Genomic DNA, 12,854 nt, shown 5'->3' with positions numbered 1-12,854 from the left:
CAATATGCTGAAAATAAATCCGGCTGCTGGTCAATTTAACTTTCCATTTCTGTTACTAACATAAAGAAGTTCAAATCATATTTTTCTCCAGGCGTCTGTAAGATTTTGAATCTTTGTGGAGCATTTATAGGTCTTTAGAAGTCAAATTGAATAGGCCTGAGGAATGTTGCTGAGCATCCCTGCTAATATTTAATGAGATGTCTTGTAATACTACATATACACGTAAAACATTTATATATTTATATTTATAGATGAAATCCTGACTTTTGAGAATTCGGAATGCAGGTAAGTCTATATTTCTTTACTGTTACACATATTTACACTTATTTACATATATTTGTTTAATGTGTTTTTCTTTGCAAATAACTGTATTTTCTGAATTATTTACACACAGAGCCTCACACACCTTACCATCTTTCCCTTGAATATAATCCATCAAACATAAATAATTTTTCTCATGATACCCTCACTCTCAGTGAGTCCTTGTGCTGACAACCTGAGCCCAGGAAAGCCCACTGGCAGGTCTTCTGCACAGCGGAGGCTGCTGGCACCTGTTGTTACCAGGTCCACAGGGTACTCACCTGGTCACACAGAAATCCACGGATCAGCGAGGACAGGTGGACCCTGAGCCTGGTTCCAACTCAAACTTGAGCTCCACAGACACTTTTCTTTTCTAACGGAAAAAAAAAGCAAAGATTGCTTTTGAGGCCTTTTACAGGGAGTAATACAGGTGATGGAAGGAAAGCCCACCCCACTTACTTTTCTTTTTCGTATTTACTGATTTAACTGTAACTGTTGGCTGAGACTGGATTTTCCCGATTCCTCTCCAGCCACCTGCTCCCCAAGATGGGAGAAGCAGCTCCGTGCTGTGTGCACTTGACTCGCTCAACTCACTTGGCTGGACAGAGACTTTTTGGTGACTCTGGACCCTTTAAACAAGCCTGTCATTTATGACCCCTGTAAGTGGCTCGCTGACTGGTAAACATTTCCCACACTTCATTCAGGGCTCGGGAGATTTTCAGGCCCTGGAGCAGGTTTCCCAACCTCGGCACCACTGACATCTGGGGCCGGATGATTCTCTGTCGGGCCGTCCTGGGCCCTGGAGGACGCTGAGCAGCATCCCTGCCTCCCCCTCTAGATGCCAGGAGCGCCCCCATTAGTAACAACCCAAACACCGCCTCCAGACGCGGATAAGCCCCCTGGGGACAAAATCACACGGAGGACGGTGACGGGGACTCTGAGGAGGGGCCGGCGGCGCCCGGAGCCGGGAGGAACAGCAGCCTCGGGCGCCCTGAGCGAACAGCCCGGGGAAACGGCGCTCCGGGGGGACGGGGGGACGCCGGGCCGTGACGGGGCTGCCCGCGGCCCAGGCCCCTCCCTGGACCGCGACCGGAGCCGGGACCGCCCACTGCTCACCGCGCTGCGCCCCTGAGGCCGAAGGTCCACGGGAATCCCGTCCGCGCCGAGAAGACTGGACACACCGCGCAGACCTCCCGCTCCATCCACCGCGCCGCCCGCGCTTCCGCTTCCGGTCTCGGGCGGGCGTTCGGGGAGGACGGACGTTTGGGGGCTCAGGGTTGAGGCGGCGGGCGGGGCGGGGCCGCGCACTCCAGCCTCGGGGGAGGTCTCCAGTGTCTAGAGTGAGTGCGAAGCTGGGACGCGGGCTGGGTCAGCACCAGGGACAGGGACGAAATCTAGGGGCGGAAACCAGTTCTAGGGGCGGGCTGTGGGCGGGCACAAGGGTGTGAGTGACACCAGGCCCGGGGGCGGGGGGGACAAGGGTGCGGGCGGGGCAATGAGCCGGGACCAGGCTGCGGGCGGAACCAGGCCAGGAGGTTGTCCGCGGAGACCAGTTCCAGGGGCGGGAAGAGGCGGGGGTGGGGCTGGAATAAGTCTGGCCGACTTCACAGTGGGAGGAAATCAGCTCCAGGGGCGGGGCTGGAGGCGATGCTTTCCGTGCACCCCTAGACTGTACAGGTAGCTGGATGTTGAATAGCTTTTCTTCATTCCTTTCCCTAAACCTGGAGTCATTCTATCATGGCCTTTTTTTTAATTCTTTCACTATTTTTTTGTAAAAAGTGATATCTATGACATCATTCATCAAGTAAATAACAAATGGAATGAAACCTATTTCCTTCTCCATCTTTATAATGCAACAATTGTGCTTTTATTTTTTCTGGCACAAAGAATCATCGTAGTAAATTACTCTGGTCTTTTTTATGGGATATAATAAATATTTTTTAAAAGACACTTTTAGATTTTTTTCTTTTTAATTTATAGCCAGATGCATTCTAACAACAAACATAATTTGTAAACATGCTCTCTCCTCCAGCCCATTATTATTTCTGTAATATGTTATTTCATGAATTATCTTACTGGACAGAACATTTAGCAATGTAGAGACAACTTTGGTAATAAGTATATATGAATTGTTTGCTGTTTTGTTTGGTAAGACTGGAATATTGTACTTTAAATATGATGGGATTTTTTTTCATTATTTACCTATTCCATCATCATCCATGATCAGTCTTTTATCATCTCATTCCAGTCATATTAGTCATATTCTGAATGTCTGAATATGCCACATGAAAACATTTAAAAAAACTTTATTGAGGTATGACTGACATACAAAAAGCTGTACATATTTAATGTATACAACTTAATGTGTTCGGAGATAATATACACCCGTGAAACCATCACTACTCAAGTCCTTAACCTATTCATCACCCCCAAATGTTTCCTCCTGTCCTCTTTAATTTTTTTATTTAACTTCCTTTTTTAAAATACTTTTTTTCTTTTGAGGTAGGAATACTTAACATAAATCTACCCTCCTAGTAAATTTTTAAGTCTACAGTACAGTATTGTGAACTATCGGCCCATGTTGGATGGTAGGTCTCCAGAACTTATTAATCTTGCATAACTTTTGTTGCTCAAACATCTGTTGCCAAGAGGCCCTCTTCATCTTTAACTGAAAAATCCCCCCATATTTTTAAAAGCTCAACTCAAACATAAGCTTTCCATGAAGAATTATCTGATTTATCCAAGTAACACTATCTACTCTTGTTGACTCTGCTAACCTCTAACTACCTTTATTTTGGCACTTTTCAAATTGCCCTGCTATTCTTTTTCACATGTACCTCACTATGATTTCTTGGAAAGCAGAGCCTTTATCTTATCAAGTTTGCATGCTCAGTTCATTGTTTATGTCTTCTACTAGAGTAATAATAATATAATATGTCCATTCATTTATTGAATCTTTAGTTCTGGTTTTTGCACACCTACTATGTGTAAGGCATAGTGCTCGCCACCTTGGGTGTAAAGATATGAATAGGAGGCATGTGCTAAAGACACCCACGCTTACTTCCATCATAATTCCATGTGTGTTATTCTGTGATCCAGATGAGTATACGGTGCTACGGAATCTCTAAGTGTTTGCCTAACACATCATGTGGTTTAAGGGTTGTATTCCCTTGAGAAGAGCTGCTTCAGCAGAACCTAACAATGTGAGTATAAGGAAGCCAGATCAAGGTAACTCCCAACATGGAAACGATGTATTGATTTCCTAAATGAATGTATTGAATGAGTGAATGAAATAATAGAAAATAATGAAGAAATGTGATGCTATTGGTTACTCTCAGATCCTTTACATTTTATTTGGAGACAAAGAAGAGGTGAGAGAAAGTGATTGTGTAATTTTGCCAGTTCATACCTGTCTGATTACATATTTCTCTCTCTGGGCACAATACACAGACAAAGCAGCAGGTAGCTCTCTCTTCCTGAGGGATGTTCCTGAATCCTGGCTGACAGAACGTCCTACACCCAGAGTGGGGAGTTTGAAAGAAGAGAATTATTGATGATACTGAACAATACTATATAATTGGATAATATTTTTTTATTTAATAATATTGAATAATTGATAATATTGTTTAAATTATCTCAAAACTTATCTTAGAGATCACCTATAAGATTTGACATGATTGATGCACCCAGGGAAAGCAAATTAAAATCAAGGTCAATCTGCAGAAAAGAGTTCCCAACACGAAAATACGTACTGATTTAAAAAATTTTCCATCTCAATGACTAGGACACTTGTTTGTTTTATGGAATGGGGCATCTGGCAATAACAAATGTGATTCTGAATATGGTATTCCAGGATTACTTTTTTGAACTATAAGCAGATTTTACCTTAATAAAAAATAATATTTTAATTCATACAATGCATTTATATGAGAATTGTTTGATTAGTACAAATTGTAATTATTGAATTTATTTAGTAATGTATTTAATGTCAGGTAGATTATACACCAAAGACACAGGGACAGGCTTGAATGATATAATATAGCATCTTGAGGGATGGCTTACAAGACTGAGTTCTAAAGGGAAATCTGAAGAAGAGGAAGAATGCAGTTCCTTGGGAGCCAAAAGAATCTTTTTTTCTGATGGTGAATTTTTCTACAAGAATGTATAAAGTTGGGATGAAGAGATGGAAATATAAGGAAAATTAATAAAATATTGAAATATTAAAAAAAACCCTCAATGTCAATTCTTTTGATTTTCGTTAAAGAGAATAAAATTTGTTTTCTGGAAGAAAAGCATATGGCAAAAGACAATTTGAATTGTATCTTTAAATCATCAAAAGTCTAGGTCGTCAGCATCTGTTATATCTTCAGGGCACAATGCATGCAGAGCAATAAATTTGCAAGCACGTGAGATTGACACTTTTTCAGCTTAAATGGGAATTCAATCAATTTTTTATCAGCTCATCCTATTAAATTGGTAGCCTCACTGTCCTGCTGTAATGTATAAAGCATTTCAAAATTCCGGAATATCTCTTTAATTACAAGTGTCCTTTCAATATCTCTTGGACAGTAAGAAAAATTATATCAACAAATGAGAATTTTGTTATGAGTTAAATGATTTCACCATTATTTTCATATATGCTCTCTATCTTGTGATGTAGATGATTAATCCAAGATTGACTTGTCTGCAACCTTTTTGAATCCCATGGCCCAGTCTATCATCTCCTCATGTATGATGAAACCTTGACCACGTGGTTCCTGGGGAACAAACTCCCTTACTTTCACCTGAAGTCCAAGACCTTTAGGAAAATCATATAGTTCAGAATTACATGCTGTGACACAGAGTTTCTTTTCTCATCCAGTGACACGTGAGCTCCAGTGCTTTTTTTAAATTGGGTGTTTCTTAGGAATGGGTGGAGCTAAAAGGGAGACATAATTGGGAAATGAAATGAGCATGGAAATTGAAGGCAGAAAACCCAGATTCGAACTGGTGGGGATACTGAGTTGCCCAGCAATTAGATTTTTTCCCCTCTATATTAGTCATCCTCTGAATAAGTTCAATTTGGGGAGTGTTTACTATTCTGCACGCTTAAGGAAGCAGGCATTCTTGTCTGCCCTCAGAGAGCACATGGTGAGGTTTAAACCATTCCTGAAGATTCCACGTCCAGGGAGTGCTGTGGGGCTAAACCTGAGCTGCACCTTGAGCAATGAGGTTTGCTTTAGGGGTGCTAGGGAGTTTCCTCGAGCTCAAGAAGAGACAAAGAAAGACAGCCTGCTTCTTCCTACCTTTGAACAAAATATTTTATTAAATGAGAGAGAAGAGATGAAAGCTCCTAGTACAGAATCTTCACGCATTAATTGATATAATTTCTATATAAATGTACAACTGATATTTGTATAATACATAACTATATATATGGTTGTATATATACATGAACAAATATATATTCACAACAAATGTGTGTATTTAGATCTGACATGACATTCACTTCCTCATACCTGAAAGCAAGAGTTTCATGACACATTATTCATAGGTTTTGGATTTATATAAGTCTAGGTTCATGTACAAATTCATCTAAGTAGAATTGATAAGGACTTGGGGAATTAAAATATATTTCATAGTATTGGGGTTCTGATCTGTAAAAAGGGGATCAAACTCCTTGCTTCCAAAAGTCATTTTAAATTTCAATGGGGAAATATTTATTTAGCTATCAGTAGCCTTTCTAGAAAAATGCAGGAAGTTCAAATAAATTGTCCTTTCCCCAGAAGCATTTAAGATATCAAGGGATAGGGCCAGAACTAGATTTTGGAAATCCCTGAATTTTTTAATTCCCTGGGATGAATTGTCATTGTTTTCTCTTGAACACTTACCTCTCACAGTGAAAGTTTTTAATCAATTATTTCTAGTTAAAAGAGTTGACACTGTTGCTAATTAGACCCTACAATCATTAGAGGTTTACTTGCAACCTGTAAGAAAGAACAGTAATTCATTATGCACAAGTCACTGCTGATCTGTGACAATGTGACAATCACAATTCGATACCCAAATAAAATAACTCTCGGATCCTAAAAGAACAATAATGAGAATCCTATTTAAGGGAGAATTTTACCTGCTAAGGGAGAAACATGAGCTGGCCTGCATTCATTATGGACCCCTGTTCTGCTTTTATAAAAAGTATTTCATGGAGGGCTCAGGCCACCACATCCACAGCATCATAGATGTAGTAGCTGGATCCAGACAGAGTCGTGTCTAATGTTTCCTTTGGCAGAGACTCCAGGGAGGCATTGAATGGACACTCCAAAAATTTCCACATTCAGTTCCTGCAAATGAGCAGTTGAAATGTTCAAGGCATCATTTGGTAAAGAAAAAGTCTTCTTGGTATTTAGAGGGGCTAACTGTCCATAGAGAGTGTTTAAATCCAGATATGTAAAAGTTCTGGTGCGCAAAGGAAAGACTCCCATGGTAGGTATCGAAAAAGTGATGACATGGAATAAAAGAAGCATCCCACTGTGGTGTAGTGATCCACACCTTCTGAGTGGTTAAATAATGTTTTCCTGCAATGCCCACATTTATTAATCTACTTGTGTCACCATAAATGATAAACACGTTGGCTGATGAGTCTGTGCTTCTGGCTATGCATGTCCAATCTTTTGAAGTGTACGTCCTCTTGCTCACAGGTATCTTAGTCACAGGCAGGCACCGTTCATAGTCATCTCTCTTCTAAGTTCCCAGAGGAACTGCTCACCTTTTTTATCAACTGATACTAAGATTCCTACCCAGGTCCAGCCAAAATGTGTCAACAATGAGACCATTCTGAAGACTAGAGATGTGTCCTTGTGAGCTATCTGATAGAGAGAGGAAAACTAGTCCTTACCTTTCAGTACAGGATCAAAATCTCCATAGGTTGTCTGAATCAAAAGAGAAAAAGTGTTCCATATTGAGTTCTCTGGAAGAAAAATCAACAGAATTTCAACAAAATTCATATGATCAGTTAGCTAAACTTACATTCTTGGTGCTAACACTGTGAGTATGAAGCAATATTATCTGATGGTAGAAGTGATTGAGGGGAAGCTTGGCGTTGAAGCCAGACTGCCTGGGTTCAAATCCTGACTCTAATGTGACTAGCTTAACGCACTTGAGAAGGTTAAATAACCTCTATCCATCTTAGTTTCTATATCTCTAAAAAGTCCCATAATAACGTTACCTATTCATTGTCTTATATTAGGATTAAATTTGTGACTATTTGTAAAGCATTTGAAGAGTGTAAAGTGGTTTTAAGTACATGTTTACATATAAAATTTTATTAACTATTTGATAAATAACTAGGGTATGATTATTTCAGAATATCTAGTTTCCACTCCTTTGAGAGAATTTGGGCAACCACACTTCCAGAAGCTCCTGTGGTCTGCTTTAGACAGTGATGCTAGCCTCAGGCTACTTCATCCCTCTCTCAGATTCACACACCAAAATAATGAATCCACCATTTCAAGAACTATCTGTGGTAGGTTTTTTCCTTAGGGAGACATGCAAAACCACTTTCTTCTTTTCCACATGAGTGGCCACAGAATTTCACCAAGGAGGAAAACTTCAGTCCCTCCAGATCCATCCCTCCACCACGCTCATATCTGTGGTATTTTGTAGAGCTCCAACAGTGTCCCAATGTGGGCAGAGAATGCTGGTGTGGTTCCTGCAGTGACAGCCACATTCTTGTTCTGTGCCTGGCAGGTGTAATTAGGGATCATCTGACCCCATCCCGATAACCACCTCAGGGTGCTCACCAAGGTGCTGACATCACTGTGGAAGGAATTGTAGACATGGAAACCCAGAGACAGGGTGGGGAGCAGCTGGGGGCTCCTGTTGATCTCCTCGATGGCAAAAACAAAGACCAGGACATAATGATAGTTTTTGAAGTTCAACCTGTACCAAGCCATAGTATTAAAAATAAAGATCAAGTCATGCACTTCAGGCATAACTCATGTGGGGAAAAAAAAGAGTAAAGGGTGGCATTTTGACTTAAGCAACTTGTTCATTCCAGAGCAATGGCTGTCTCTTCATGACTTTGGAATCTGGAGCACACGCACAAGATGTTCCCAAAGCCTTGGAAGATCAAGCCCTACAACTCTGGACTCAAAAGAGATAGATCAATATCCTAAAATGAATTAGTGGAAAGAAGAGGCGCAAAGGATGCTTAAGGGGAAAGAACCCATTTGCATATTTGTTTACAAGTCAAACACTATTTCATACAGTGGCACCAACATGAGGTTGGTCATGGGCATGTGCAGGTATAGTGAGATGAAGCAAAAGTTTATAATCCATTAAAGAAACTAGGTAGGACAGGGAAGTGCATAAGAAAAACTTGAAGGAAGGGCAAGTCGAGTACAGAATGGTATCATCAAAACTTCTGCAATATACCTTTCTAAAACTGCCTGCCTCACAGACTTAGGAAACACATACTACCAGAAGCAGGGAAATTGTACCATAATAAATAAGGAGATAGTCTTAGGGAGAAAATAAAGAGGAAGAAGCAATTTATGACTCTATGTTTTTCTAAAAGAGTAAAAACAATTCAGAGTCCGAGGAGCAGTGTAAACTTGCAGCTTTTCATCTATTTCTTTACAGATTAGAAAACCATCATAAGCAGTGGGCTTTACAGCTTATCTTTGGGTTGATTCCTCTCTTACACATCTAAGTTCAGTCTAACGTTAATTTTCAAACAATTTAATTGACAAGGTACAACATGCAATTCCAGAAGATTGCACAGCAGAACATAGGCTTTTGGTGCTCTAACATTAAAATATTATTTTCATTGGTGAATACAGCTTTAAAAACCAAAATGTTGGGATGCTGTAATTCTGAGTCACACAGAAACACTCAGATTGGATTACAAATAAGACTTGTATTCATTTCCTATTGCTACTCTGAGAAACTACCACAGATTTAGAGGCCTAAAATAACACAAAATTTATTATCTTATACTTTGGGAGGAGAGAAATCTAAAATGAGTCTCACTGGCTAAAATACAGGTGTCAGCAGGAATGCATTCCTTCTGGAGGCTCTAGAGAAGAGTCCATTTCCTTGCATTTTCTAGCTTCTAGAGGCTGCTCACATTCCTAGGTAACAGCCTCATATCACTTCAATCTCTGTTTCCATTGTCATAACTCCTTCTCTGACTCTGACTCTTGACTTATTCATTCACTTGTAAGGACCCTTGTGATTATATTGGACACATCCAGATAATTCAGGATTATCTCCTCATCTCAAGATCCTTGACTTCTTCACACTTGCAAAGTCTCCTTTCTATGTGAGGTAACATATTCACAGATTCGAAGGATTAGGAATTGGTCACCTTTGGGGGCACATTCCACCTACCACAGGACCCAACTACATGCTTTCCAATACTTGAAGCAAAACACAGAAGAGGTTAAAATAGGTAGAAATGATATTCCATTTAAATATGAACCAAAAGAAAGCATGGGTATCCTTGTTAATATCTGATAAAATCCGAGTTCAAAGCAAAAATCATGTGAAATATCAAAGGTGGTGACCATATGTCATATGTGACATATGTGGTGACCATATGTGGTGAAAGGAAGAGAAGATTGAGTACTAACAGTCATTATATATATCCCCCCAAAGTGAAAAAAAGCTATTATTTATAGACCCATGTGCATAAGTACATATATGAACAACCAGATTTGGAGATTTAACATATCCTCTTAGAAATGGTCAAATTAAAGACAAAAAAAATATGCAAAGTTATGGAAGACTTAAGCTTAACAGATATTTACATATAAATGTAAATAAGGCTGGTATATTATGAACCCCAAAGAATATACATACATTTGACCAGACACTGGGCCATCAAGTAAGCCTTTGAACATTGAAATTATACACAATGCATTCTCTGACCACAGTATCATTAGGCTAGCAATTAATAAAAAGATCTAGAAAATTCCATTTTATATATATATGTATATATATGTTAAACACTTGATCTTTGATCCAGTACTAGGGATCAAATGTACAACACGACTATAGTTAACACCGCTGTATGATACATATGAATGTTAAGATACTAAATCCTGAGTTCTCATCAAGAGGAAAAAAATATTCTTTTCTTTTTTCGCTTTTTCTGTTTTATTATATTTATATGAGATGATAGATGCTAACTAAATTTATTGTGGTAATCATTTTACCAAATATATAAGTCAAACCATTATGCAGTACACCTTAAATTTATACAGTGATGAGCATCAATAATATCTCAATAAAACTGGAAAAAAAACACATCTTTTTCAGAGAATACACCACATTATTTTAGACCATAAAGGATACTGAGTAAATGCATTTTGAAGAAAAATAAATATCATCTCAATAAGTAGTTCGTTTTTGAATAATCTATACATTATGATGAGACTTTCTCTTAGTACTAACTTCTAGCCAAGGTATGGTTTGCCCAAAGATTCCCTCCCCTCCCACAATATGGGTCAGGAGCAGGGTGGCTTGTGGATCACTGCAGTAGGATCTTGGTGTTTTTTCCCTACAATTGGCATCCTTTAGGCTTTCAGAAAATAATCACTAATGGAGATTATTCCAAGGCAGGGGAAAATAAAAGATGCTTATTTCTGTCTTCTGTTTGGAAGGAAAATATTCCAGAAGGGAAAAAGAAAGGAAGCCACAAATAATTATTGAAGGAAAAGAAAGGAGCTGATGATTCATAGTTTACGGGAGAATCTCAACACAGCTTTTATATTCAACTTTCATAACTGTCAGAGGGATTCACACACACACAGGAACTTACACGCAAAATGTGACATCTTTGCTTGGACAAGTCACAAAGAAATTTCCATTGCATTTCTGAATCCTGGGTCAATATATAGAAGGGGGAAAACCCACTGACCACCAAGTTCCCTTCCTTGTAGACACTGGGCCTTATGTAATCAAGGCCGCTCGAATAACTCATCAGGCACATGGAATGTGGAAATTTACCAAGGAGGGGCAGAAGCAGCAGAAAGAACATCTCAGCTGACTTAACAGTTTGAGGCAAGGCCTCTAGTCAGTGGTGACTGAGGGAGCAGAGATGGAAACAGACCTGCAGTGTAGCCTTCTGCAGGGAAATTTTACTCCTGTGCATGGTACACGTGTCTAAAAGTGCTCTGCCATTCAAGACCATGGAAAGAAGATTTGTTATTAATCAGAACTAGGGCATTTTCAAGCGCAATATATACTGGCTCAGATCTTCCCTCAATGTCACTGTGGGTCAGAGTTGCTTCCGGTGTCCTCTTTCTGTCACTCCCCCAGTCCAGGCCTAACTGCTCACTGCTCTCAGTAAGGAGCTCTGGGGTCCTCCCTGCCCTGGGGCTCTGCACCTGGCACGCTGTGCCCTGGTAAAGACAAAGGTGAAAAATACGTTTGGGCAACATCTTCCACTGAAGGTGCCAGAGATTTCATCAGGGATGGGGGTCAGCAAGGCTCTGGGAACTACCCCATTCTGAGATTGGATTTTTTCTTTCCCAGGCAAACATTCTGTTTCTTGCAATTGACTGAGTGGTGTTGCAACCATCAAAACACAACATCAGAAAGGGCTGGTATTGCAATCGGCAAAAATAGCCCAGCATGATTCCTGTGATACCCAAGGATGAGGTCATTGACCATGCCTTGGGTAAGCCTCAATGGTAATTTACAGCCTATATCACCAACCTCACCCTTAGGTCTATCTGACCAATGTCTGAAGAACTGGTCTCATGCACAGTTCAGGAAATGGATATCCATTATCCAGTTCATATCAGTTTCCCATGAAATGAAGTCTAAATTCACATATATTTACACCTAACCTCTTCCTTAGACCTATGTCCTGTGCTAGGACTCCAGTACTTAGTTACTACATGTTCCAGTACATTCCATTTAAAGTCTGTCTCTCCTAAACCCAAAGTCTCTCTCAACAACTCTTTTGCCATTTCTCTGCTAATCTTCAAGGCAAACATTTGCAAGTGTTGTTAGTATTCAAATATTCCTCTTCCTCAATTCCCATTCTTTTCAACCCACTTCAATCAGGTCTGTCCACGTATGTCACTCAATCTGTTCTCGTCAAGAACATCAGCAGCTTCTACGAGGCCCAATCCAGTGGTCATTCTTTACTCTTTTTTTTACTTCAGCACGCAGCATCATTTGACCCGGCTGACTGCTCTATCCTTAGGACACTACTTTCTCATAAACTCAAGCTAATTTTCTTTTTGAATATAGTATTACATTCAGATTATTTTCTCAAACTTATCTAGTGATAGAGGTGTACTGAAGTCTTCTACTACGGTTATAGAGAAACAGATTCTTATTTGTTATTCTGTCATTTTTTCGTTATATATTTGGGTGTAATGTAAATAAGTACATACAGGATTAGGTCTTTTCTTGTGAATTGTTCCTTTTCATGAAGGGGTCTTATTTTTTCATAGCGAAGTATTTCACTACATTAATAAATGATCAAACATTTTTTCTGATAGACCACTCTTCTAAATGCCTTATGAATATTAACTTACAGAGTACTAAATATAAACTTA

The 12,854-nt window shown here is 39.6% G+C and overlaps 1 long non-coding RNA gene across 4 annotated transcripts; it reads right to left on the bottom strand.

Moving 5' to 3' along the window:
• Positions 1–653: 653 nt before the first annotated feature.
• Positions 654–7,608, bottom strand: LOC131402658 (uncharacterized). 4 transcript variants are annotated; one of them, XR_009218872.1, is made up of 6 exons: positions 7,175–7,608; positions 6,410–6,620; positions 5,499–6,266; positions 5,079–5,218; positions 3,710–3,813; positions 654–673 (listed from the first exon to the last, which is right to left on the bottom strand). It is a non-coding gene; the product is annotated as an uncharacterized LOC131402658 (long non-coding RNA). The 4 variants fall into 4 exon arrangements; XR_009218870.1 differs by having other exon boundaries at positions 5,079–5,585; positions 6,171–6,266; XR_009218869.1 differs by having other exon boundaries at positions 5,079–6,266.
• Positions 7,609–12,854: the final 5,246 nt, after the last annotated feature.

This window comes from Diceros bicornis, unplaced genomic scaffold (genome assembly GCF_020826845.1).
Source record: "Diceros bicornis minor isolate mBicDic1 unplaced genomic scaffold, mDicBic1.mat.cur scaffold_202_ctg1, whole genome shotgun sequence".
In the NCBI taxonomy this organism is placed as follows: domain Eukaryota; kingdom Metazoa; phylum Chordata; class Mammalia; order Perissodactyla; family Rhinocerotidae; genus Diceros; species Diceros bicornis.
The sequence above is the reverse complement of the archived record's forward strand: the minus strand, read 5'-3'. Positions and strand labels throughout refer to the sequence as shown.